This window comes from Carassius gibelio, chromosome A8, assembly GCF_023724105.1.
Source record: "Carassius gibelio isolate Cgi1373 ecotype wild population from Czech Republic chromosome A8, carGib1.2-hapl.c, whole genome shotgun sequence".
NCBI classification, from domain to species: domain Eukaryota; kingdom Metazoa; phylum Chordata; class Actinopteri; order Cypriniformes; family Cyprinidae; genus Carassius; species Carassius gibelio.
This window is the reverse complement of record NC_068378.1, coordinates 15,519,574-15,545,307: the sequence shown is the minus strand read 5'-3', so window position 1 is coordinate 15,545,307 and position 25,734 is coordinate 15,519,574. Positions and strand designations below refer to the sequence as shown.

The 25,734-nt window shown below is 36.4% G+C and overlaps 1 protein-coding gene across 3 annotated transcripts in view; it reads right to left on the bottom strand.

Moving 5' to 3' along the window:
* The window catches only part of LOC128018606 (chemokine-like protein TAFA-2), an 85,607-nt gene extending 62,072 nt beyond the window's left edge, over nucleotides 1–23,535 (bottom strand). For 2 of the 3 annotated variants that reach the window (XM_052604218.1, XM_052604220.1), the window contains exon 1: nucleotides 23,073–23,535. The gene's annotated coding sequence lies outside the window, so the exon portion shown is untranslated. Of the gene's footprint in view, nucleotides 1–21,397; nucleotides 21,526–23,072 lie in introns of those variants that run through there. The other variant, XM_052604219.1, reaches the window with a different exon arrangement.
* Between the last annotated feature and the right edge of the window lie 2,199 nt (nucleotides 23,536–25,734).

Below are 25,734 nucleotides of genomic sequence, written 5' to 3'. Positions count from 1 at the left end.
TTAATTTCTTTAATTAAGCTCCCTGATTCCACTAAACGTAATTGAACTGAATTTAATTGAACTGAACAGAATTGAATGAACTGAGCTGAAGTAATTGGAACTGGATTGAATTTAACTGAACTAAAGTGTATTAACTAAACTGATCTAAATGGAACTGAATTTAATCGAAATGAACTGAGTTGAAATGGTGTGCCAATTCATGTCCACAAACTTCCAACTATTTTCCTCAAATGTCTGGCAGCAAGACATGAAAAGCAGCACATGAGAGAAAAAAAGAGAAAACGATATTAGACAGTGTTGTGTTTCTTTGTGTTTTTTAGTATGTGACACATCTTTATCTCGTCTGACTATATTGAATTTTAATTAAACAGTGAATATCACTCTATTGCTCCATGTTGCGAGATATCGCCTCAGAACATCCAAGAATATTGTCCAAACAACATCAACTGAAAGTGAAGCCACAAGACCTGCCAATAACAGCCACATGGGAAAAAAAGAGCTTCTGATGGTTTTTCAAGGACATTGTTCAATCAACATCTGACAGATCTCATGCAGCTGAGGGCACAAACCTCTATTTTATCAGCCGGCGTGCTTTTACTGATCATGTGTTTAACCCACATGTCAGCCTCAATTTAAAAAAACCAAAACATTGTAGATACTTCATATTCACAAAAACACAATGGTTTCCTTGCCAGCTAAACGTGGTGAATTATGGAACAAATCACAGAGCAGCTTCACTTATTTCCACTTTTAATAGTCTTATTAGATGCTTCAGTGACCTTCTCACATTAAACCAAACAGAGATTTCATCATTTTCAGAGCTTCAAAGGTGTCTTAAAAAAAGAATAACACAGTCCAGGAGCTTTCTGGTCTTTAACTATTAGATATATTCCCACTTTCTAATGGAACTCTTTTTGCATTCTAAGAATCAACAGAATGCAAGATCATCCACACAGTTGCATGTGTATGTGTGTGTGTACTGCAGGTGCCCTTAAACAGGGTAGCAGGAGAGGATGGCAGAAGAGTTGATGGAACTTCAGCATTCAGTAGATGCTCTTTATGGTGTGTGGTGACAGGATTATAAATGTGCTGCTCTCGTTATAGCTCGACTACAACAAACACAGCAAACCAACAAGGAACACATCAATGTACTGACCGACCCAAAACCAACACCAACCACTAACACTAATAACTTCCACTACAAAACATTATTGAACAATACAGAAAAAATGGTATGAACTCAAATCATTAAAATTATGAGACTGCATTACCTGAATTTGAATTGAGGTTGCAAATAGGATGCTGATTTGTAATGCTAAGAAATTACTTTCTTAAAAATCACGTAATTTGTTAATGTAATTTTTAATGCAAATTTAATTGCCATTAAACATGTTATCACAGACACAACATATGAAGCACATTTCCAAAAAACAAAACAAAACAAAAAAACATTTGGAAGATGCTGTCATGGTGATTTTCATACTTGACTACTTTAACTACAGGGGCTACAGTTATTTTACATAAAATGATATTAGGAATAAGTGATTGAATATTAAAATAGATTATGTATGTATGCATTTATTTTTTTATAATTTTGTATATGTAATATTTTAAACATGTCTGAAAATCGACAGTCGTGGGGGCCCAAAAAATGTTAGTTAACCGTCTAAGAAGTTAAGTTTAAGTTTGCTGAACTGATAACATATGCATCATTAATTTGAATTGCAATCCAATCCAATTCAAATCAAATGATAACTCGAACTGAAATACAACTCTTTAGCTGACAGTTCTTAAAAAAAAAAAAAGTAAATAAAGTAATAGTAAAGTAAATCAACAAAATCAAAAGTAAACAAAACCTGAAGAATAAACAATATGTCTTCTGTTCACACCTTAAATAAAAGGTATTATACCTGAACATAATGCTTCACAAGTGAACCAATTTTAAACTGTGTGGAAACTGCATTTTTTCCCACAGCTTTGTAAGTATTCATTTCCTTGATTCATTGTGTTACACAATCACATATGGCAATACAATAAAGCATGGATGTCTCATGGGGAGCTAAGACATATTTTGGAAAAGTGCCAGAATATTATGAAGGAATCGATGTCTGGGCTCCATCTTTTAAAATATCATAAACTTCATGATGTTCTAGTATGTTATTACATCAGTGCTCTGATCTTGTCGAAGATTATGAACTTCACGTGTGACACAGAATCTCTCATTTTATTTAAAAAAGACAGTAAAAAATTAGCCATTTGCCCTCCTGAAGCACAAAGTGTCATTTTGTGCAATAACCTTGATATGATGATGCAACGTTCAGAAATGTATCTGGCTTACCCTGTTTCAGTGGCTGCACAACAACTACTGAAATCACTAACTAAAACCACCAGTCGTGAACCTAAAGTAAAGTGGGCATTATTAGGGCGGTGAACCGAAAAATGCCTTTTTATTTCCAAGAAATAATAAAATAAATAAATGTATTATGTTTGATTCTGTTAATGGCTCTATCATGTGCAGTTCTACACTGCTGAGAACAGATCATACTGAGTTTCCTGCACTACTTACTCAGTGCCACCACAACAGCAGCTGCATCTACAGTATGACAAAGACGTGTAGTCCAATTACAAAACAAATTAATCTTATGAGCTGGTTGTTTTAAGATATTCAAAAACATACAGTGCCTTTCCAAACAAATGACTCTCAAGAGGCAGCTCTTTTTACATACACAAGCTGTGTAGTCCAATTATTGGACAAATAAGTCCTATGAGCCATTAATTTTGGTGAATGAAAAACAAACAGTGGTAGAAACCATGTATATCTAGCTAAAATACACATTATGCATTTCTGTCAGTAGTATCTTTTTAAATATTAATGTATAAAGCATGCTAACCAGTACTAAATGTACTAAATGATTTGTTAAATGGAGCCTTTAGGGAATCAGAAACATTCACAGATCTGAAAAGCAACTGAAACCAGAATCATTAAATTCTTGATGATAAACATCCCTTGGCTTCACTCTAAGTTGTATGTAGAAAAACATTCTATGTTATATGTGGATTAATATAATATATTTCTTTTGAGGGCCAGCTGCAATTCATGCATCCAACCAGGGGTGCGTTTCCCAAAACCATAGTTACTAACAATGCAATTTCCCATTGCCAACCATCTAAGTTGCTAACAGGTTAACAGGTTTTGGGAAACGCACCCCAGGGTGTGTCTGTGTGAAACGCACCCCAGAGTTCGTCTGTGTGAGGATGTTCTATCTATGTGCTCATGTGCTGTCGTCTCCACTTACAGTCAGGCACATGAGGGGCACACGAGGGCATAATCCACCCAGAGAAAAGGATTCTCATCACCACCTGCCTAATCTGGCAATCTAAAACGGCACAGCAGACACTCAATCTGGCAACACAAAGAGCCGTGCACAGCTGGGCCGTGGTCTGGTCCAGACTCTCAGAGCTGTTCATTTGCTTGTTTGAGCTGCTCTTCTTCACACAGTTACATTTTTACCCTCCTCATTTGTGCTGTCCTGCTCTCACCCAACATTTCATATTTTTGACAGCATTAGAAGTAATCTACAAACACTTTTCTTGCTGTAGGCTAGCTCTGTACTAGAGGGTTATTTAGGGTTTGTTGAAATTCTTTGAGTAATGCATCATGGAAATTGCTTGGATGTGACCAAAAACCATATCACTCTGATTCACTCATTAAAGCTGCAGTAGGTAACTTTTGTAAAAAAATTTTTTTTACATATTTGTGAAACCTGTCATTATCTCCTGACAGTAGAATATGAGACAGATAATCTGTGAAAAAATTAAGCTCCTCTGGCTCCTCCCAGTGGTCCTATTGCCATTTGCAGAAATTCATCCGCCCCCGGTAAGAAACAACCAATCAGAGCTGCGGTCCGTAACTTTGTTTGTGTTCAAAATGTAGGAAAATGTATATAATAAGCGAGTACACCATGAATCCATTTTCCAAACCGTGTTTTTGGCTTGTCCTGAATCACTAGGGTGCACCTCTAATAAGTGTTTATATTCGGACTATTTTAGATTACTTCAGTGGTACCGCGGCGGAGTAACCCAGTACCTTTGTGATTCTTCATAGACATAAACAGAGAGAAGTAGATCTGGCTACGATGTTCTTCCGCAAGACGCAAGCAGTTCTGTTTATTAACCGCTAGAGCATCAAAAGTTACCTACTGCAGCTTTAATATTAAACACTCTGTAAGGAAAAAGTTCGTGCATAAGGTTATTTAACATGCTCTTGTGGTTAAGTATCAACAATGAAGATATATATATATATATATATATATATATATACATATATACCGTATATATGTTGGCCGAGACGTTATCCACCAATTTTACTTTTAACATTTATGTTAACCCTATAGCACAATGCAATGTAGTGCAAAATTCTAAATTCTGGTAAAACACCTGTGAAAAATAAATACGGAAAAATTCTTAATTTTATTACAGTACATCGTGGCCTATTTTTACAAATTATTATTTTTTTTTTTTTTAATGTAACGAAGTTTCAATATTTTCATCTTTTAAAATGTTTTCTTACCTGACAGTACATTACATGAAATGTAACGCTGCTGTGTGAGTGTTTCTAATACAAAGGCTGAGAAATAGGGTGGCCACATGCGCCCTTCATACGGGACACATCCCGGCCAGGATTTTAATATTGCCTAAAATATCCAGGTTGTGTGACTTTCATGAGCTAACTGCTTTGGATGTTTTAGGCAGTATTAAAATCCTGGCAGGGACGTGTCCCGTATGAAGGGCCCATATGGCCACCCTACTGAGGAAATTATATCAAATTGGACATATTTCTCTTTTTTGACCAACATAATCAGTCTCACCATACATTTTCCTCTTTTGGGAAATCATAGAAAAGTTTGTGGGTGTGTTACTTATTTATTTCTTGTAGTTTCCTTTCACTACTATAGAAATTTAGCAAACTATGGCAACTTCTGTTTCTAGGAACCCCAGAAATGTGACAAGGGCATCTAATATGTTGTTATATTTAAAATAACGTATGGGCAGAAAACTACTGAGTATCTACATATATATTCATTTAACAATGAAACGTGATTTATACTAACTGTCAGAAACGCAATTTATTTAATGATGTAATTATCAGTGAGGAGTAACGTGAAGTGATCTTTATAATACATCCAAACGCATAAGTAAATTGGACGCTTTGAGTTCAAATTGTAATTTAATGCCTTCCTCATTTCATGCGCTCTCTCCTCAGATAAATGAGGACCCCTCCTGATCCACATTGATTAACTGGCCTGCGCTGCTTTAATGAATCCAATCGTGATTAAGTATCTGTTGGCAAGATGTCTTTGATCACAGATGATCCTCTAATGGAATCTTTCTGATGCACTCAGTTCTCATCCCTCTTTCACTCTCTTTCTCTCCTGCTCCCATTCCTTCTTCCTTGCCGATGGCCCCTGAAGCAGTTTTTTTTTTATGGTAAACTGTGCAGTTGGAGAAAAAGCAACGCTTGACACCTTCTTCTGAAAAAAATGTGGCCAAATCAATGTTTTATGACTTAGAGCACATTAAGGATTTGGGAGGTCTTTCTTTTAGAGCTTTTTTGTTTTTGAAAACTGTTAGGTCTCATGGAAGCTAACTGCAGAAACACAAGTGAAGCTGCAGAGACAGATAGAGAGTGACAGAGAGTTTGGGAGACAGACAGAAAGGGAGGACGTGGTAGACAGAGATAGAAATAGAATAGACATGGGATAGCTATTTAAAAAATGTATTCCAGTACTAAAATCGCAATGAAAAATAATGGAAGTAACCTAATTTGACTTATTTTACTACATTTAAATTGTCACAACGTCTTCTATACAAAATAACAGAGATATATAAAGGTAAGTTATTTTTAACACTAAAATCATGTTTACATTCATTTTGTTTATGTTTAGTGGCTATCTCTTTTTTTATATATGTAAACATTTTCAGATTGACCCCAATCACTTCAATTGTAAGTCCCTCACTGTAATTCAGACTTTGGCAAGTACAAAATTATTTGTTGTTGTAAACAACTATATGGCACAAATGCTATGCTTTTGACTGAGTTTAACATGTACTGAACCCAAAGTATTCCTGATTTCCAGAGAAAGAACAGTGGAGTGAGGTGGGCATCATTTCTTTTAAGCGTACACACCTCATTATTCAGTAAGGCCCCGGTGCAGTGATCAGTGCCTTGATCTTCTGCCTTGATGTACTGTATCTGGATCAAAATCAAGATCAGAATATATTGCACTTACCTGCACAAGAGATTCTCTTCTCTTTAAAATGAGAAGAGAGGAAAAGAAAGAAGAGGACAGGAGAGGAGGAAATGTGTTCACTACAGACTGTGTTTTAAAGAGACAGTGAGCGGAGATAACATGAGTTAAAAAAAATAAAAAAAACCTTAGCCACTGCTAGACTGTTAGATCTGAGAGAGTGAACCACAATGAGAAATACTTTGAGAAACTTTTTAACTTAATTTTTTTCAATTACTTTAAAATGAACAATTGCATTTGCCTCTGGGGAAGAGTCTTATGCAAGCACTGCAGTACATTTATATTACAATAATATACACCCTCTGGAGCAGGGAGTAATAATTTACTCTGATGGCTAGTTGGGAAATTTTTAAAGATGTTTATGTCTGTGTAATTTCATATTCGATGAAGGCCTCCATGGATTACAAATTTTAATCAAGTTAATCAGTATAAATTGCAATCATAGGTGGAAATTGCGGGGAGGTCGGGGGGTCCGGACCCCCCCATCTGAGGATTGTCCCCCCTAAAATATAACTGAAATATGTGTATTGTAAATAATATAATGATATATAGTTAAACTAATTGTGTAAGTAGTAAAACAATACCAATGCAAACGGAGCAACAACAAAAAAAGTTTTAAACATCTCGAGTTCCCCCTGCTTTGCCTCACATTGCTTTGGTCCACTACCTGCTCTCCTTTTTTTACCTCACCACCACCGACACACACACACAGTCGGGTGGGAGAAAACAACGTGTTTCAGTTGTTGTGGAACTCCATAAGTCTAGCTTACTTTATTCACATTAAACATAGAATGACGGGATGACATTCTCTGTAATATAGATGATGCTGAGTCATTAATAAATCGTGTCCAAAAAATATTATTGTGTACCAATTTACTTTTGTCAACGATGTAGTCTGCGCTGTTAGCGATTATAAAATTTAACCTTGTTTCAATTTTAACCTTGTTTGAAGAATGTTTTGGTCAATTTAGTGATCTTTTTTATTGAACCAGAAAGAAACTTTGAGAAGAAGGATAATGGAACAGTCTCCATGCAACAGTAAGGCTTTCCTCTCTGTACACATATCCTTAAGTACAATTTTACCTGTTTTATTGGTGTCCCCCCCCCCCGGCATTTAAATGAGATTTTGAATCTCTGAATCCCTGAATCGCATATGTTCAGATTTGCTGAAAAAAGTCCCCAAACAGACATAAAGACATAATTTTGGTAGACAAGTAAAACACTGAACAGTCCAGGGGTTTTCAAACCCCCAGAAGACCACCAGGGGTCTGTAAAGCATGCTTGGAGGTTCCCTTAAAATTTGAGGGAATGTATTTTTAAGGCTGTCAACTCTGTTAACTCAGGATATTTGTTTCTGATTTCTAAAGAATAGTGGGAAATCATGAGATGAAGCAACACTGTCAAATTAATAACATTTTCCAGATATTTAAATAATTTGCTTTTAGAAAAACATTACATTTGAAACCATTATATATACATTATATATAATTAAACATTAAAATATTGAATTATTAATTGTATTATGATAACTAAAACCAAACAGTTTCTTGTGTTGATTTCTAGTGCAATGATATATTTTTTTAATTATGCTTTTTTATTAACTCTATGAACTCCACCCAGCTTCCATTGTTTATTACATAGTGTACCGACATCTATTGTTTTCTGTTTTCTTTCTAAAAACTGCTCCTGTATTGACTGAGTGCTTTGACAATATTGTCTGGAAGCCAGCCATGGCCATAAAGCACAATGAATTGAAAATCTGAGAGAGAGAGTGAATGCTGAAAGTGAGAAAGCGTGAGCGAGAGAGAGAGAGGCTGGCTAACACACTGAAGCATTGCTACGCACTGTCCTCTCCTTTTCACTCTCACTCCTAAATCCACTAAAAGCTTAAAACTCTTGCCTTCACCCTCTATTTTCACCCCTAAAATCTCTTCTTCTTGAGTGCAGTAGAAACCTATTTTCCCTCTTTCCCTCTGTGACCTCACTTGCTAACACACCCAAAAGAAAGAGTGAAGACAGAGAAAGTGCTGGAGAAGAACGAGGAGATAGCAGGTCTCCAGCAGGGATTCATGCATCAATGAATGAGTTGAGTTTGGCCACAAGTCCACCCAAATCTACAACTCATCACAGTGTGTGTGTGTGTGTGTGTGTGTGTGTGTGTGTGTGTGTGTGAGAGAGAGAGAGAGAGAGAGAGAGAGAGAGAGAGAGAGAAAATAAATATGTTCGACTGGCAAAAGTAGTATATAAATAATTGAAGTTTTAAAAGTTGAAATGAACTGGCGTAGGGGTGTTCTGTGTGATTCCATGAGGAAAACTCACTAAGTGCTCCCTAAAACTGAGGAAGCAGGAAGTTGAAATAAAAAATGGATCTGCATTAGTTTTGAAACATTAGCTCAAGATAAGATGACGAAGTCAGCATTTATCCTCACTATAAATCAGACTACTCTAGAGAACATCTTACAGAAAACACATGAAATTACACTCTTTATACAGATAATTAGCCAATTTAAAACTGACCTGAAATCTCTTTATTATGCCCTTATCCTATACACACACACACACACACACACATATATACTAAGGGCTATTGCATGGGCTATTGTAAGTATAGTAAGAACATGTAATATTTGTAACAAGGACACTGTAAATTAAAATGTTACCAAAATTAAATTACGATGAGTTATGTGTTATTATTCCCACCATGCAAAAATATTTTCCCCCGATTAAGTATTCTAAGGCGGTTTAACACAAAATGATAACGATACAACAAATTAAAACAAATTTGTTCAGTAAATTATCATTCATTTTTCCATATTCTGACTGCTGTTTCACTCACAGGCCAGATTTTTTTAAACTGATTTTCTGTGATGTACATACTGTCATGTCTCTTTAGCTGTAGGCCATCCAACAAACCTCCTCATCGACACACCAGACAAATGGAAGACAGACAATGGGGGAAAAAAATAATGTTTCTCCATTTCCTCTGGTGCTCTTTCTGTTGATGTGCATCAGTGCTCTAGTCAGAAGTCAAAGCAAGTCTTGCTGTGTGACATGTCAGAGAATCAGAAAGGACTGGAAAGATACATGGTGGTTTTATCAAACGGCTGCAGATGCGCTGAGATGCCTGAGAGCAGGGGATGATGGGATATCGTCTCACTTTGCCCAAGGATCTGAGCAACGTCAGAGCACTGCAGCGCAAGATCATCCAAATTCATTTCAGAGAGCTTAAACTACCCACACACACAACATGTATCTCTGTATGGCAGTAAATGGTGTGTCAAATGAGAATGAGAAATTGTCTATGGAGATTTGTAAGGATCTGCAACAGCCTGTCAACTCTGTCACTTGATTCTCATGCAAAATTAAACCGCAGAGTTTAGGGGTAAAAAAAAAAAAAATGGTTAGAAGATATTTACTTAAAGTTGGTGTAAAGGCAATCCAGAGAATTGTTTCTGAACACATTATACATGTTAGAAATGTATTGCTGAAAACACGTTACAAATACTGTGAACTATGCAGTACTGAATTGTGGAGTTTGATCCTAAACAGTTTTTTTTTATTTTTTTTTATTGTGTTTAGGATTTTTGGACGGTATGAAATCATGCCTCGATGACACACTGCTGTCACTGAGCATGGCCCCTCCCCTAACACTTTTGTACTACCATTGGTTTGAGACGATTACATCTCATGAGGTGTGTACTGAGGCTCCACCTTCTTTCACTTGGAACTCGTAGTGGGATCATTTCGTCTGTCGAATCTTTGGAGGTGAGATAGGTCACAGGTTAAAAAAAAACATGAATGCAGTGGAGAGCTACTTTATAGTAGCAAATGAAATGAGACACAGACACTGTTTTCCTGTTAAATTCTGCTGATTGCTTTTAAGCAATATATTGAATTAAGTTCCATGTAAATATACTTGTCATGACTTCATGGCAGTGCTAATTAGTACTATTGTTTATAATACATTATGTGTTTACCATTTCGTTTCAATAAAAACATATACCTAATTATTATTGCCTCATTGCTATTATATATGTATTTTAACTAATTGAAAAGGTTATCGTTCACCTAGGTCTATTTTTATTAGCACAAAAAGATTACAAATAATAATAATTATCTGATTACTTGATTCATCGTCAAAATAATTGACCGCTTAGGCTACTCTGTAACCAAAATATTCATTAGTGACAGCTCTATTTTATCATTCAAATTTTATTCAAAAACAAAACATACAAAATAAATTAAAAAACATTCTATTGTTTTATTTTTTTGATGAAATGGGGACCAAAAAAAAAAGTAAAATAAATAAATACATAAAACAAGCCAAAAACAAAACAAAACAAAACAAAACAAAAATGAATACAATCAAATAAAATAAAATAAGATGTGACGACACACACACATCTCTTTCAGGCAGTTGGGCATTTGCAGAGACTTTGATTCCCAGCCTTATCCACTGAGCTAGACACCGTGAGATCTGTTAGGTTTGCGGTGATGAGACGGGTGAACAAGTGCTCTGTTAAAAGCGGTCTCTCATCAGCGTAATTATGTGCTCATAATCATGAGAACCCTCTGTGGAACGACCCCAAGCTTGAGTCATTCAACCCTAGAATGTTATACATCATTCAGGGACCTCTCAATGAGAGACAGAACAAAATAACTCAAATACTAACCCAAAAATATTTAGTCACATCTACACATTTTATAATGAGATCAGAGGGTGAACACATTAACATGGATATAGATGAGCTCCATTACTAACAAAATTTTCAAAGCCCATGCAGGAAAGCGTGTTGGAAGCCTAATTGTTAAGCATCGATGGTGATGACAGAAAGGTTGCCCTTTCAAGCTTTAGTTTATTACCATTCTGCCTTTAATAAAGAACCCTAACCCTACTTTTCTCAGGGGGATCCTGCTAAATTGCCATTAGACTCATTTTGTGTTTGTAATTAATAAACTAAAGTGCAAGAAATTAACTAAAATTATCCAAGCATGCAGTATTGGTACTCCAGACATATCTGGCTTATTTGGAATCATGCATACAAGACAAAAGAGTGGAAAATATACTAAATGTGAAGGGGAAAAAAAAAAAGTGATGATATTCATTGTTTTTCAGCCCCGAAGCAGAAAGTCCTCTTTCTGGCGTGAATTCCCATAACACCCTCAAAACAGAGAGAAGACCGGAAAGAGAGAATGAAAAACTAGACACAGTAAGAGACAAAGAGAAAACCTAATGGTTCACCGAAAACAAATTGTTCTGAGTGAAAGCTGTCTCACACCAAGATACATGAGAGGGGAAAACAGGACTGGGAGAAAGATAAAAAAGAAAACAGGGAAAACAGACAGAATGAAACAATGAATAATTATAGCAAACAAACAAGTTAGAAAGAGAGGTACAGAGGGTCACTTCCTAGTTGTTTATTACAGCTTGACTGTGTCCAGGTAAGTCCTGCAAAAACCTCAACTTAATGATTAATGGCCATCACACCCCCGTGTGTTTGTCCCAAAATAAACCTCAAAGGTGGATCCGTTCTTATCCATCATCCTTCAACAAGCCTTCACAACTGTTTGCTTTCATTCTGACTGATCCTCAAGGTGTGTGTGCATGTGTGTTATGGGAAAATTCACATCAGACAGGGAGTTGGGTCCAAGGTGCTTGTTTTGCCTGAAATCTGGGACCCGGAGAGTGAAACTAAGCCAGAAGTACCAAATGCAAACCCACTATGATAGTCACACGCTCAAACACAGACTAGATCACAAGATGCATCCAGTGGAAACACTTCAGCAATTGTATGTAAGGTGTGCTGATGTAAACCTCACTCATTCATCAAATGCAACAACGAAAGGCTACAATGAGAAAATACTTTGTTGTGGAATAAGTAGCGGAAATTAATTTTGTACTTTCTACATTGCATTATTTTGTTAAAACTAGAAAAGATTAAGCAAACTCTTCATTAGTACTCATGTAATAATTAGAGCTCAAAATATATTTAAAACTGGTTATAATAAGAAATATTTCTTGAGCACCAACTCTATTCTTAAGGAGTAATGATGCATCACAGGAATAAATTACATTTTTAAAACAGAATTAGTTATTTTACATTTTAAATAATAGTTCACAATATTACTATTTTACTGTAATGTTGATCAAATAGTTGCATCACTTACTTTACATTCTTATTCACTTTATTCAATTCATACCATAGATGTCAATTTCCTATCAAAACAGCAGCAATGTCATTGAAAGAGAAAGACTGACATAATCTCACGTGTCACTGTGCCACAATAACCAAATCTGCAATGAAATGTCAGTTATTTCAGTACAAACACAATTATTTCTCATCAAATTCTCCCAAGACCAATTTATCTTTTATTTTTAAGAAAAACACTTTGGACAAAGTTGATACTTAAATGAAGCACAACATCAAGTCTCCTGAGCATTTAAAGAGTAGCATTCTCCTGTGGGTATTTCTATTGTGTTTGTTTACCTGTTCTTTTTTAGGCACTTATTTAGCTATCTCTCTGGAAGATAAAGATTCTTACAACAAATAAATAAATGCTTCAGCCTACAAACACACACACACATGCTCACACACAACCTCTCCACCCGGCTCACCTTGTGACTGAGCAAGTCATCCATTTATACGCTTCATCCCGGGAAACACTGGGGGTCACTTACTCTCTTACTTTCTCTTCTCTATCTCTTGATTCCTGCAGAGGCAGTGTCATGGCAGTAATGTTAATTTTGCCCCATGAGACAGAAATGACAACTGGATGAAAGAAAGGAGGGTGAGAATGCAGTAATAAAGTGCTCTCTCTCTCTCTTTCTCTCAGCCAAGGTCTGTTGAACTGTGGTGAAGTTATGGTCATCACTGCCCGTATTTTCTCAACAGGAGACCCTCTCTGTGTGATTCCACATGATGGGATCAGAAAGCAGAATAAGGTTGATAAAGAAACATTTTTTTTTTTTTTTTTCAGAAGAAGCAGATTTCATGGTGTTTTTCTCATTAATCAACACTTTGGCAGACGGCTCAGCTGCACACAAAGCAATTTACTGAAAATAACCAATCATCAATATCAGGGCCATGAAACTTTCATGCATAAATATTCAGAAGTTTAAAACTCCATTCTTTCTTCCAAATTGCAAAATGACTTTCTAAATGCAACTAATTTTGTATAAATCATTTATTTAATAATTTCATTCACAACATGTTTTTGAAGGCATACACTGTAAGAAAAAATATCCGTGCAAAAACATACAGTATAATGTCCTGGAAGAAAATGACCAATTCTTTTTTACGTTAAGTTTACAGACATTTCCTCTAACTCTAAAAGATAACACAATTCCATGTGTAATTTAAAATCTGTAAAACACCTGCGAGAGATCAATCCAGAAACTGTATCATAATAACAGTGTATTGGCCCTTATTTTTATAGACTTTTCTTAGAGTGTATCAACGGATATAAACTTGCAAATTCACCATTAAGGGAAAGCTAATGCATAAAAAACCTCATTACACTAATAATCCATGTCTGCCAACAAAACCCCACCACATCAGCCAACTAAACTCAACACTGCCACAGATAAAAAATGTGAATATTCCATTTTGAGCTTGATTGGTTTGATTCATTTTGAGTATAAATACTGGGTACCTCTTGGGCTAGTTTTGAACATGCTACCACAATTATCGGAAATACTACTGACATGACAGTTGTCCAGAAGACAATCATCCACAAGGAGGATAAGCCACAGAAGGTCAGTGCTGAAAGGGCTGGCTGTTCACAGAGTGCTGTATCAAAATATATTCATAGAAAGTTGACTGGAAGGAAAAATTTATTTTTTATTTTTTTATTTTATTTAACCTTTATTTAACCAGATAAAAAAACTCATTGAGATTAAAAATCTCTTTTTCAAAAGTGACCTGGCCAAGACAACAGCATTTACATACAATTTAAAAAACATACATGACATCAAAAAAACAAATGATATTTAGTCAATGTGTACAAGTTTAGAAGCAGTTACATTTTCCAAGTTCATTGAGTTCACGCTTCTTTAGAATAGATTTAAATTCTCCCAATGTCACAAGTTCAGAAAGATTTAGGTCCTTTTGCAGTTCATACCATGCACGGGGGGCAATGTACTGAAATGCTGCCTTACCCAACTCTGTTCTCACTCTGGGAACCACCATCAGTATGTTCTTCTGAGAACGCAGAGCATACTGTTGTTGGTTTTTTCGCATGTATTTGCAGAGGTAAGATGGGAGGAGCCCAAGAATACATTTATAAATGAAAGTCAACAAATGAGACCACCTGCGAACATACAGGGACGGAAACTCAGCTGCAGCATACAGTGTACAATGATGAACACGATTTCCACAGCCAGTCATGAAACGTAAAGCACAATGATAAACAGTGTCCAGCTTTTTTAAAAGATGGTCCGATGCATTCATAAAAAAGAGATCTCCGTAATCCAATAAAGGTAAAAAAGTTGCAGAAATCAAACGTTTCCTTGTATAAACAGAGAAACATGATTTATTTCTGAAAAGAAAACTGAGCTTTAGCTTCAGTTTACGTACAAGATGCTCAATATGCTGTTTAAAGGACAAATTTTCATCAATAACAAAGCCTAAATACTTATAAGAAGAGACCATTTGGATTTCTTTTCCATCAGCTGTTTTTATTTTAGGAAGCTGAGAGGGTAACTGTTTTCTGTTTGAGAAAACCATAACTTTAGATTTGTCCGCATTTAACACTAGTCTCAGCTGATTTAGATGAGACTGAACAGCATCAAACGCAGACTGTAAGAAATCAAAGGCTTGTTCAATTGAAGGAGACGAACAATAGATAACTGTGTCATCAGCATAAAAGTGAAAAAAAAGCATTTGACACCTTTTTACCGAGATCATTCACATAAATAGAAAACAGCAATGGCCCCAGAACAGAACCCTGGGGTATCCCTTTAGTTATTGAAAGAAAGGAGGAAGACATGCCAACTAGGTGTACACACTGAGTTCTACCTGATAGATAGTTAGAAAACCAGCCAATAGCATTGTCAGACAGACCAATTTTATGAAGCCGATTTAACAGGGTGACATGATCAACGGTGTCAAAGGCCTTTGACAAGTCAATAAACAACACTGTACAGATTTTTTTACAATCAAGAGCATCAACGATATCATTAACTACTTTAACTGCAGCAGTTATTGTACTGTGTAATTTTCAAAAACCAGATTGATTGTTTGATAAAATTTCATGAGCCTCAATAAATTTTCTAAGCTGTTCTGCAACAATTTTCTCAAAGACCTTTGCCAGGATACATAACTTTGATATCGGCCTATAGTTATTAAGATTGGCCGAGTCCCCTCCTTTCAACAAGGGAAGAACAAAAGCAGACTTCCAGACCATAGGGATGACATTGTTTAAAAGGCTTAAGTTAAAAAGATATGTCAAAGGTTCAGTTATAAAATCTTTTGACATTTTAAGAAGAAAAATATCAAGATTGTCTGGACCTGCAGATTTGTCTGTTTCCAGCTCTTTAAGAGCTCTGTAGACCTCTGCCTCAGTCACTGGTCTGAAAACAAACGAGCCTATTGAGGAAGCTAATAGAGAGGGGGCGTTGAAATCCCTTTTTGTTCAAAAATGTTGGTAGTTGGATTCAATGTCTCATATAGACAACCTGATGAAACAAAATGTTTGTTAAAACAATTTAGTATTTCAGATTTAACTGTGAGAATAAGTGAATTTTCCATAATGCATGTTGGGAGTTCATTGGTCTGTATGTTTCCGTAGGATGATTTAATAACTTTCCAAAAATTTTTGGGATCATTAAGATTACTTGTGGTTTTAGACAAGTAATATTCAGATTTGCTCTTTTTAATAAGGGAAGTGCAGCGATTTCTGAGTTGTCTAAAACTCAGCCAGTCAACCTGAGACTTTGTTTTTCTGGCCTTAGACCAATCATGATCTCTTTCCTTCAAAAGTTCAGACAGTTCACAGGAGAACCAGGGATTATTGCGACCCTTCACTCTAAATTTGCGAAACGGTGCATGTTTGTTGATAATTTCAGACAAAGCATCATAAAAAAATTTCCAAGCTAGTTCTACATCATAAATAAAAAAAATATTTTTCCAGTCAGAGATCCACAAGTCATGATAAAAAGCTTGTTCACAGAAATGTTTAAAATCCCGTTTAAACACAATTTGAGGTCTTCTTTTAATAATTTTTGTTTGTCTGACAGTGGTGACAACACAATGGTCCCTTAAATCATTGGCAAATATTCCCACAGCAGTATATTTATGTGGAACATTTGTAAAAATTAGATCAAGGATGGAGGATTTTTTTGGCTGTTTAAGATTTGGCCGTGTTGGATCACTGATCAGCTGTGTAAGATTAAAAGAATCACAAATTACTTTAAAATGATAAGAAACAGACGTAAACCAATCCAGATTAAAATCCCCGACAAGAAGAATCTCATTAAAATTTAACATTGCTAGCTGTTCAGTCAATAAGGACAAAGCATCATTTGTTGCTGAAGGAGGTCTGTAACAGCCTACAACTGTGATAGAATGGCCCTCATAAAGTTCTACTTTCAAAGCAAGACATTCAAACTTTTTACTAATAGACAACGATGACAGAACAGTTACCAAAAATCTGTTCCTTACGTAAAGAGCAACACCACCGCCTTTTCTGGGACGGTCACAGCGAAAAACATTGTAACCCCTGATAGCAATGTCATTATCTGTAATTGATTTTGTCAACCATGTTTCAGACAAAACAAGAATATCAGTGTTCAATCTGTCAACCCAGATTTTTATCAAATCTAATTTAGGGAGCAGACTTCTGACATTTAGATGAGCAATTCCAAAGCCACAAAGAAGTGTGGTAGGAAAAGATTCACAAGCAGCAGGGATGACCACAGCCTTGGGAAGATTGTCAGGAAAAGCCAAATCAAGAACAACATCACAAGGAGTGGACTGAAGACGGAGTCAGCGCATCAAGAGTCACCACACTCCGATGTCTTCAGGAAAAGGGCTACAGCTGTCACACTCCTAGAACCGAGCCACGCCTGAGGAAGACTGGAGGAAGACAGGAAAGGCACATAATCCAAAGTCCAGTGTGAAGTTTCTGAAGTAAGTGATGATTTGGGTGCAGTGACGTCTGGTGGTTTTGGTCCATTGTGTTTTATCAAGTCCAAAGTCAATGCATCCATCTACCAGGAGATTCTGGAGCACTTCCATCAGCTGACAAGTCTTATGGAGATGCCTATTTAATTTTGGAGCAGGACTTTAGCACCTGCCCACAGTGCCAAAACCACTTCCAAGTGGTTTGCTGACCATGATATTACTGTGCTTGATTGGCCCGCCAACATACCTGACCTGAACTGCACAGAGAATCTATGGGGTATTGTGAAGAGGAAGATAAGCAACATCTGACAAACAATACAGAGGAGCTGAAGGCTGCTATCAAAGCAACCTGCATGGGCTTCAATAATGCCTCAACAGTGCCACAGGCTCATCACCTTCATGCCACACTGCATTGAAGCAGTAGTTCATGCAAAAGGAGCCCCAACCAAGTATTGAGTGCCTAAATAAACCTGTTTTGGAGATCTGGAGCATCTCTGTTATGTAAATCTTTTTTTGATTGATCTTTGGGAAAATATTCACATTTTCTGAGATACTGAATTTTTAATTGTCCTAAGCTGTAAGTCATAACAATCAGAATAAAAAATAAAAAACTCTTGAAATATTTCAGTTTGTGTGCAATGAATCTAAAAAATATGAGAAAGTTTGCTTTTTTGAATTAAATGACAAACAATAAAGAAAATTTCCATGATATTAAAATTTTTTAAGATGCACCTGCATGAAGTTTCATCTCATGTGAAGATGCACATTAAAGCAATTTGCAGTTTCAGCATATTAGAATGATTTCTGAATAAACATGTGGCACAGAAGACTGAAGTAGATGCTACTGAAAATTCAGCTTTGCTATCAGAGGAATTAATATAAAAAATATATATATTAAAGGGGTCATATGATGCGATTTCAAGTTTCCTTTCTCTTTGGAGTGTTACAAGCTCTTGGTCATGAAGAAGATCTGTAAAGTTGCAAAGACTAAAGTCTCAAATCCAAAGAGATATTCTTTATTAAATTTAAGAGTCAACCACACCTACCTAGAACAACACATTTAAACACGCCCCAAGATTTGCATAACACTGCCTATATGTTCACGCAAAGAAAGAAGGCATGACTTTTATTCTCGCTGTTGTCACCATCACCATGTTGTGGAGACGCTGTCTGCTTTGTTGTTAAAGTGAAAATACTTAGTTTGGCTTTCCAAAAGAGGATACAAAAGAGTTAAGTGACATCCACAACACTGTTCCAGAAAAGTTCAACCCAAATATTCAGATGTGTGCAGCGCATTATATGGAGGACAAGGACTGTTTCCTGAACCAGTAGCCTACAATCAGTCTGTGACATAAAGGCTGTTTCCATAAAGTGGGGCAATTCTAATTTTTTAAGGACAGTCTGGTGCTTCTGACTCACAGCCTGTAAGTACGTTTCCATATTTAAAGAATTTGCCACTGATGATTCAAATGCGGGTTTTGAGCAGTATAAAGTAGCACTTGTTGTTTGTCATTTCTCAGATCACAAATCAGACATGGGTTCATTTTTACGTGGCGATATACATAACATATAGGGCTGGGACAATGCGTCAAGGTCATCGATGACGTCGACGCAAAAAATACGTTGACGCAAAATATGCGCATCGATTCGTCAACATGTTTTTATTTATCTAAAAAACATTTGCAAAACGTTTACCTTATGTGCGCTGAATATACGTGATGGCCGGATCAACATTCTGTCCAAGGTTATATAACCAATCCAGGGGTTTTTCTGCATTGATCTTTTTTTTTGGCGGCTGTCAAAGCTTTATTTAATCGGTGAGTGATGTAGAATAGTATGACTGCTGCGCCTGAAAGGGCACGTATGAGAGAGAGCCCCGGCTGTGCGTGCACTAACAGTCTTCAAACAACACGAGCGCTTCCTGCTCTCTCTCCCTTGTGCATATTAATCAAAATCATTAAACACGATAGAAAAAGGGCGAAACACCAAAGTTTCACGCACACTCACACACCCACAGTCATCAAACTACAGGAGCACTGTATTGCTCTCTCTCTCTCCCTCGTGCATATTAACCAAAATCATTAGACACGATAGAAAAAGGGCGGAATGCCAACGTTTCACGTGGAGCATTCAGAGATTTTTTTTTCTCCATGACAGGCTGCTGGCTTCCACTGTTAATTGTTTTTTTTTTTTTGTTTTTTTAAAGCACTTTCTGTATTATCATAAAGCCCTCAAGTTTACATTGGTTACTGTATTCTTTCAATTGCTCTAAACAAGTATTTTGGGTGACTTTTTTATTGAATGCTAGACATCAAGTTGTTGTTATTTTCATCTGAAAGAAGAACTTTTTTTCAGTAAGCCAGGCCCTATGTGTTCAGTAAGCTTGTTTCAGTAAGCTATGTGTTTTCAAGGCTTCAAGGTTTTATTGAATGCTATCTCTATACAAGTGCACAGTAATGTATTCTTAGTCAGTCTTTTATTTTGTAATTTTACAAGAGCAATAAACATATATTGCAATGTTAAGGAATTCATGTTTTTTTCATTCAGATATGTAAATCAACATGTATAAATCGTTAGTAGTCAATTAATGGGGGGATAATCGAAATCGAATCGGTCTGAAAAAATTAATAGTTAGATTAATCGATGCATCGAAAAAATAATCGCTAGATTAATCGTTTAAAATATAATCGTTTATCCCAGCCCTAATAACATAATGCGTAAAACGACAGTTTAAGACATTATAATCAGTAATTATGTCCTCACTGGATGCAACAAATGTCTCATTTGTAATGGGATTTATTGGTTTTGTCTCGTCGTGGTGGGAGACGGCATCACAGTTTGTTAAGGGGCATAGCATTTCCGTCACACGCTTGAGGCATTCAGCCAATCACAATGCACTGGATAGCTGTCCAATCAGCATACAACTCACTTTTCAGAACATTGAGCTTTGTAAAAATGTATGCGTTTCATAAAGCCGGGGCGTAGAGGAAAAAAAAAATTGTTTTTTAACCTTAAACCGCATAGATACATTGCATTACAGCAAATACACAAAATAATGTTCTTTTTTTAGCAACGTCATATCATATGACCCCATAACAAAAAAGAAAACAGTCATCAATTGGAGTAATATTTCACAATATTGGTATTTTTTACTGTATTTTATATCTAATAAATGAAGCATTAGACATCATAAGAAACATATTTTTAAAAACATTAAAATATATATATATTATTCAAAACGTTTTACCAGTAGTGTGGTATACATATATACACACACACCAAGTGTATCTGTATTTAGCACTTTAAAACTGGACTGACAGCTGTATTATGCTACTGCAAATCTCACACACACACTAGCACAAACATAATTACACACACTGGTTCTCTGTGAACGCTTTAATGAATTATTCACACCACACTAGATAAATTAGTTGGACTGAATGAACAAGGTCTGGTCAGCTGACTACACTCAAATCATTTTAACTGAAACCCAAACCAGCTGCAGAAACCTGAGATTCCCGCTCTGACCCAGACATCAGCCATTCCAACAAGTAACAGTTATTTGTCACAGTTAATAGCCTGTGAAAACACTCACAATAATGCAGCCAAGCATCTTTATAAACACAAACTCAAGTGTATGAAATAAGTAATGAGATGATGAGGGGAAAATAAGCATCATCTACCAGTTCAACTAAACAGCATTACAAAACAAATTCTTGCTATAATACAATAAAGAGAAAAGGAGATAGATTATGACTGGAAAGACATATTTAAAACCAAGTTAAGTGCATTAAAAATACACAAGAATCTTACAGGCCTGCAGATGTTCCAACTCAGATGTTACAAGTCAAATATAATAAGCACACTCTCTTGCTTTCTCTATCCATCTCTCTCTCTATGATCATTAAATCATTTTTTTAATGCGCCTCTCTCTTTCTTGTCAACATACAGGCTAATTAAACTTACCCTGGGTCTCAGAATGGGCATATCACTGTATTTACCCCTTTTCAACCATTGGCAAAATGTTTCAGACCCATCCAGTGAGTGAGAATGAGTGTATCAGTACAGCAAGGTCTTTCCCACATGCAGTGCTCAGGTTAAACCACTTTCACTCTAACAGCAGATCCAGGACCTGCACACAACAGAGCCAAATCAAATAAACTACAACATTCAGTGGTGACTCACAAAGGATTTATTTCAGCAGCCAGTATCAGCGGGGCATCTGTGTGTTCCTAAGCCTTTTGCTCCCAACAGCATCCTCCCTCATAGCGAACACATAACCAGCTCTGTTAGGAGGAGAATAAATGCTCACTGTGGCCCGAAAGGAGTTATATCAGCCAACCACATCAGCTAACGCAATGTAATTACTGTGGAAATTATAGTTCCAACTACAAATTCATATGGCCATATTCTGCAATGTTCATGTTTTCCTGTCTTTTATCTCCCATAGTGATTTGGAGGATTTGTAAAACACTTTATCTTATTTGGTGCAATTTGCTGATGCAAAAACAGCTTAAAAAGAAGAAAGTTATGACGTATGTGTGAAACCCACATTTTATTACATTTTTGTCTCCTAATCGTTAGCTCAATAGAATATTTTGTAATGAAGCGATTCAACTGGATCACAAAACCTATTTGAATGATTCGCTAAGGAATAAGTGTGAAGCATTTGTTCAAAGCTCAAAAAATCGATTCGACTGATTCTTGAGTCAGCGACTCACTGGACTGACAAACATCTCTGAACTGTATTTGATTAAAAAAAATGACCTGAAAACCTATGAACAGTGAAAAATATCGTTATATATATATATTTAATTCGAATGTAAAATAAAATGTTTAATGTAAATTCGAATTATATTTATGTTCTAAGTGTTATTTTATGAGGAAATTAATAAGAGCTGGAAAACTCTAAACATTACAAATGACGAAATTAGAAATTTATGGAAACAGCTATTTATTTATTTATTGAAAGGAACTGAGAGAGAGTGAGAGAGAGTCACAAAAAAATTATTCGTACTTCCCATCACTTCTGGCTTGAGGTGAATGAGTTGGTGGCCGTAGGCTATATGTGCGCGTGACAGACGCTCGTGCCAGGCTCCCTGTATGAGACCAAAGACCTTTACTCTGTTTGCACCCTTTCCAATCAGGGTAAGCTTTTACTGGGTAAGATTTACTGGGGTAATCCTGACCTTTACATAGCATGTAGCCTACTGTTAATGCGGTAAGAAGACGAAACGCCGTCAACACACACACCCTCGCTCTCCCGCGCGCACACACGCAAACACATCACTGTCATTGCCCTTTTTACTTTATGGTATTATTTCTTAATCGAGCTTGACACTAAATAGTCCAGCTTTATAGCTCCCAGGAAGATTCTCAGGTTTACACACAGGCTTAAGCCTACCTATTAAGTTTCAGTGACCCGCGTCGGGTCACGATTAGAATGCATGACTCACTAAAGCAACTGTCATGGATCGCTAAAACAGACGATAGTCGTTTTTTTGATTAATTATTTGTACTTATGTGGGATACTAAACACCACCCTGCTCTTCTTTGTGGACATCTACGTTGTGAAAAATGTAATTTAAGCACATGTAAAATATAAGTGTCAAACCAAATGAACAGCTAAAGCTTTATATACCTGTTGGCGCGGTGGTCCGGATTATTACCCAGCTGCAGACACGGGTCTCATTGCCCTTGCATTATAGATTATTCCATCCACGAATCAGAGAGGCTTGAACAATCCAATATTTACTCTGTCAGAGAGAGTCAGAAACCCACAAACACAAAAAAAAGAAGTTCAGTCCTCTGATCACAAAAGTGCCCGATGTCCCCGCAAGGCGCCCGGGTGCGCGGAGACGCTAAGTTCCTCCTCTCGCAGCGTCTCAGATCTTCATCTCAACTCAAACGAGAGCGGCTTGAAACTTCACATCAGCGCTTTCGCGTCTGGTTTAGGAATCACACAAATGTTAGTAACGGAGCCATCACCCCACGTAGTATCCTGCTGGGCTTGTTTTCACGGTGCTGTTCCGCGCTGGAGATCGATGCTCTGTGCAGGATCTGGATCTGCTGATGCTGAAGGCAAAGGTCCGGAGCGCTGTGCTGCGCTGTGCTGCGCTGGCTCGCTCCCTGTGTGCTCTCCAGGGATGTCAGAAAGAACCCAACGCACAGTGAATCAGCGCCACTCAGCGGCGTCCGTGACAGCTATACTGTCGGTTCTACTCTCGCTGTGCTTATTAGTTGTTTATATATATATATATATATATATATATATATATATATATATATATATATATATATATATATATATATATATATATATATATATATATATATATATATTCATCTGAGTGGCAAATAAGACTTAACAAAACCTGCTATTCAAAAGCACAAGGAACTGGATAAGTACATATACATATGATCTTAAAGTTAAAAGCAACCGTCAAAAGCAACCGTCAAGGAAAAGGGCACTTTATTTGAGATCACAGCTTTATTTGAGTGGCATAAGACTTTGCTAAACTTGCCATTTAAATGCACAAAAACCTGATAACTACATTACATATGAGTTTAAGGTGTAAGGAAACAGATTTATCCAACTATGAGAAGTCTTATAAACATATCAATATGTTCTTATGAACATACCAATGAAATATATTTTTAACACATGAACTTTTACAATGTGTCAATAAAGTACATTTTCTTAAAAAATTACGAAAAAAATAAATAAATTCAGAAACACTTTCTCCATGAGGAAGACTGTTTCCAAATACACAAAGAAAAGTGTAAAACAATTATTTATGTAGGCGATTCTTCATAATAAGTTATATTATGAAGAATTGCATAAATTATTGTTTTAAAACATAACTGTGCATTAATCATTTTGAAAGTGTATCGCATTTGCAAAATCTGAAAATATAGCCTATAAAGATTAGTTTCAAGTACATTGGTTGAATTTTGACTGCCCTGAAAAATGTTTGATTCTAGTATTTAATGTAAAAATAATTAATAAAATTTAATTTTTTCAATACAAAATTGTGTGCTTGGGTTAAATGAAGTATAATTACCATATATAGAATGATTTGTTATAATAATGAGTAATGGGTTTGGTTTTAAAAGCATCCACCTTATTTTAAATGTGAGGGCGGGCACAGCCATTTTTACCTTGACTGTGCAAGGTTTTTTATTTTAGTTTTTCAATGAGTTATTTTAGCTATTCAGAAAAAAAATCCATAATGCTACCTGATGATGCAAACTGGTATTTGTTATTATATTATTTAAATCCATTATCATAATCATAAACGCACTGGTTTTTAGTGCAAATAGTTTTATGGTTACTGCACTTTGTTATTCTCCCGCTAATGAATTGGAAGTCTTACACATGAAGATGAAGATTGAGCATTCTTGGCTCGGTTGATCTGAGTGCCTCCCCCTAACTGAAATTCAACAGAAGTCACAAAGAGTGATACATATCTTTTGAGACTTCTTAATTGATATATATATATAATACTTGCAGTATGTGGACAAGTTTCCAAGAGTCATAGAAATGTTTGGTGAGAGAGTGAAATAGGTATAGGGGATAAACAGGGAGACAGGGGAATGAGATTGAGAGAAAGAGGAGTAGACTAAGGAAGTGAGAAGTAGAGAAAGACATTTGACAGACATTGTTAAAAGCCTTTCAGAAGGCATTTGCTGTTGTCGATATATCAGGCTCAAGTTTATTACACCTGAAAGTAACTAATGCTTTCCATTACACTTCAAAGCAAAGCTTTTCAGAGACATCTTACTGTCTCTTCTCTCACTCGCTTTCTCTTCCCCTGAGACTTTGATCTGATCTAAGATCAGTTGTGGATGTTCTTCATGTACTAGCACTGGATGAGGCCAGAAGCTTTCAGATCAGCAATAAAATCAAACCCATCATTTGGCTCAAAGTGGGTTTTATGGGCTGATCTGACATGTTGAGCCAGTGAGGCCAAAATCTGAGAGAAAATATAAATTGTCAGCCTTTGTTTAAAGCTAACATGTGTTTCAGACCAAAACAGATCTCTGTTTTTACTGTTGATATCTTATGTGTGTGGCATCTCCTGTCATACAGACCGATATGTGCATGTGTGTGTGAGTGAAAGAGTGAATGCACTGTTGACATGTTTGTTTGCTCTGCATTAGACCCTTACACAGCAGGAGTGCTGCTAGACACACACAGCTGGGCTAAAGGCTAACAGGCGGTATGGCGCTGGGTTAACAGCTGTGTCTGGGGCAAGAAAGAAGCATAAAAGTAACAGTGGAAGCATGAAAACAACAGTAAA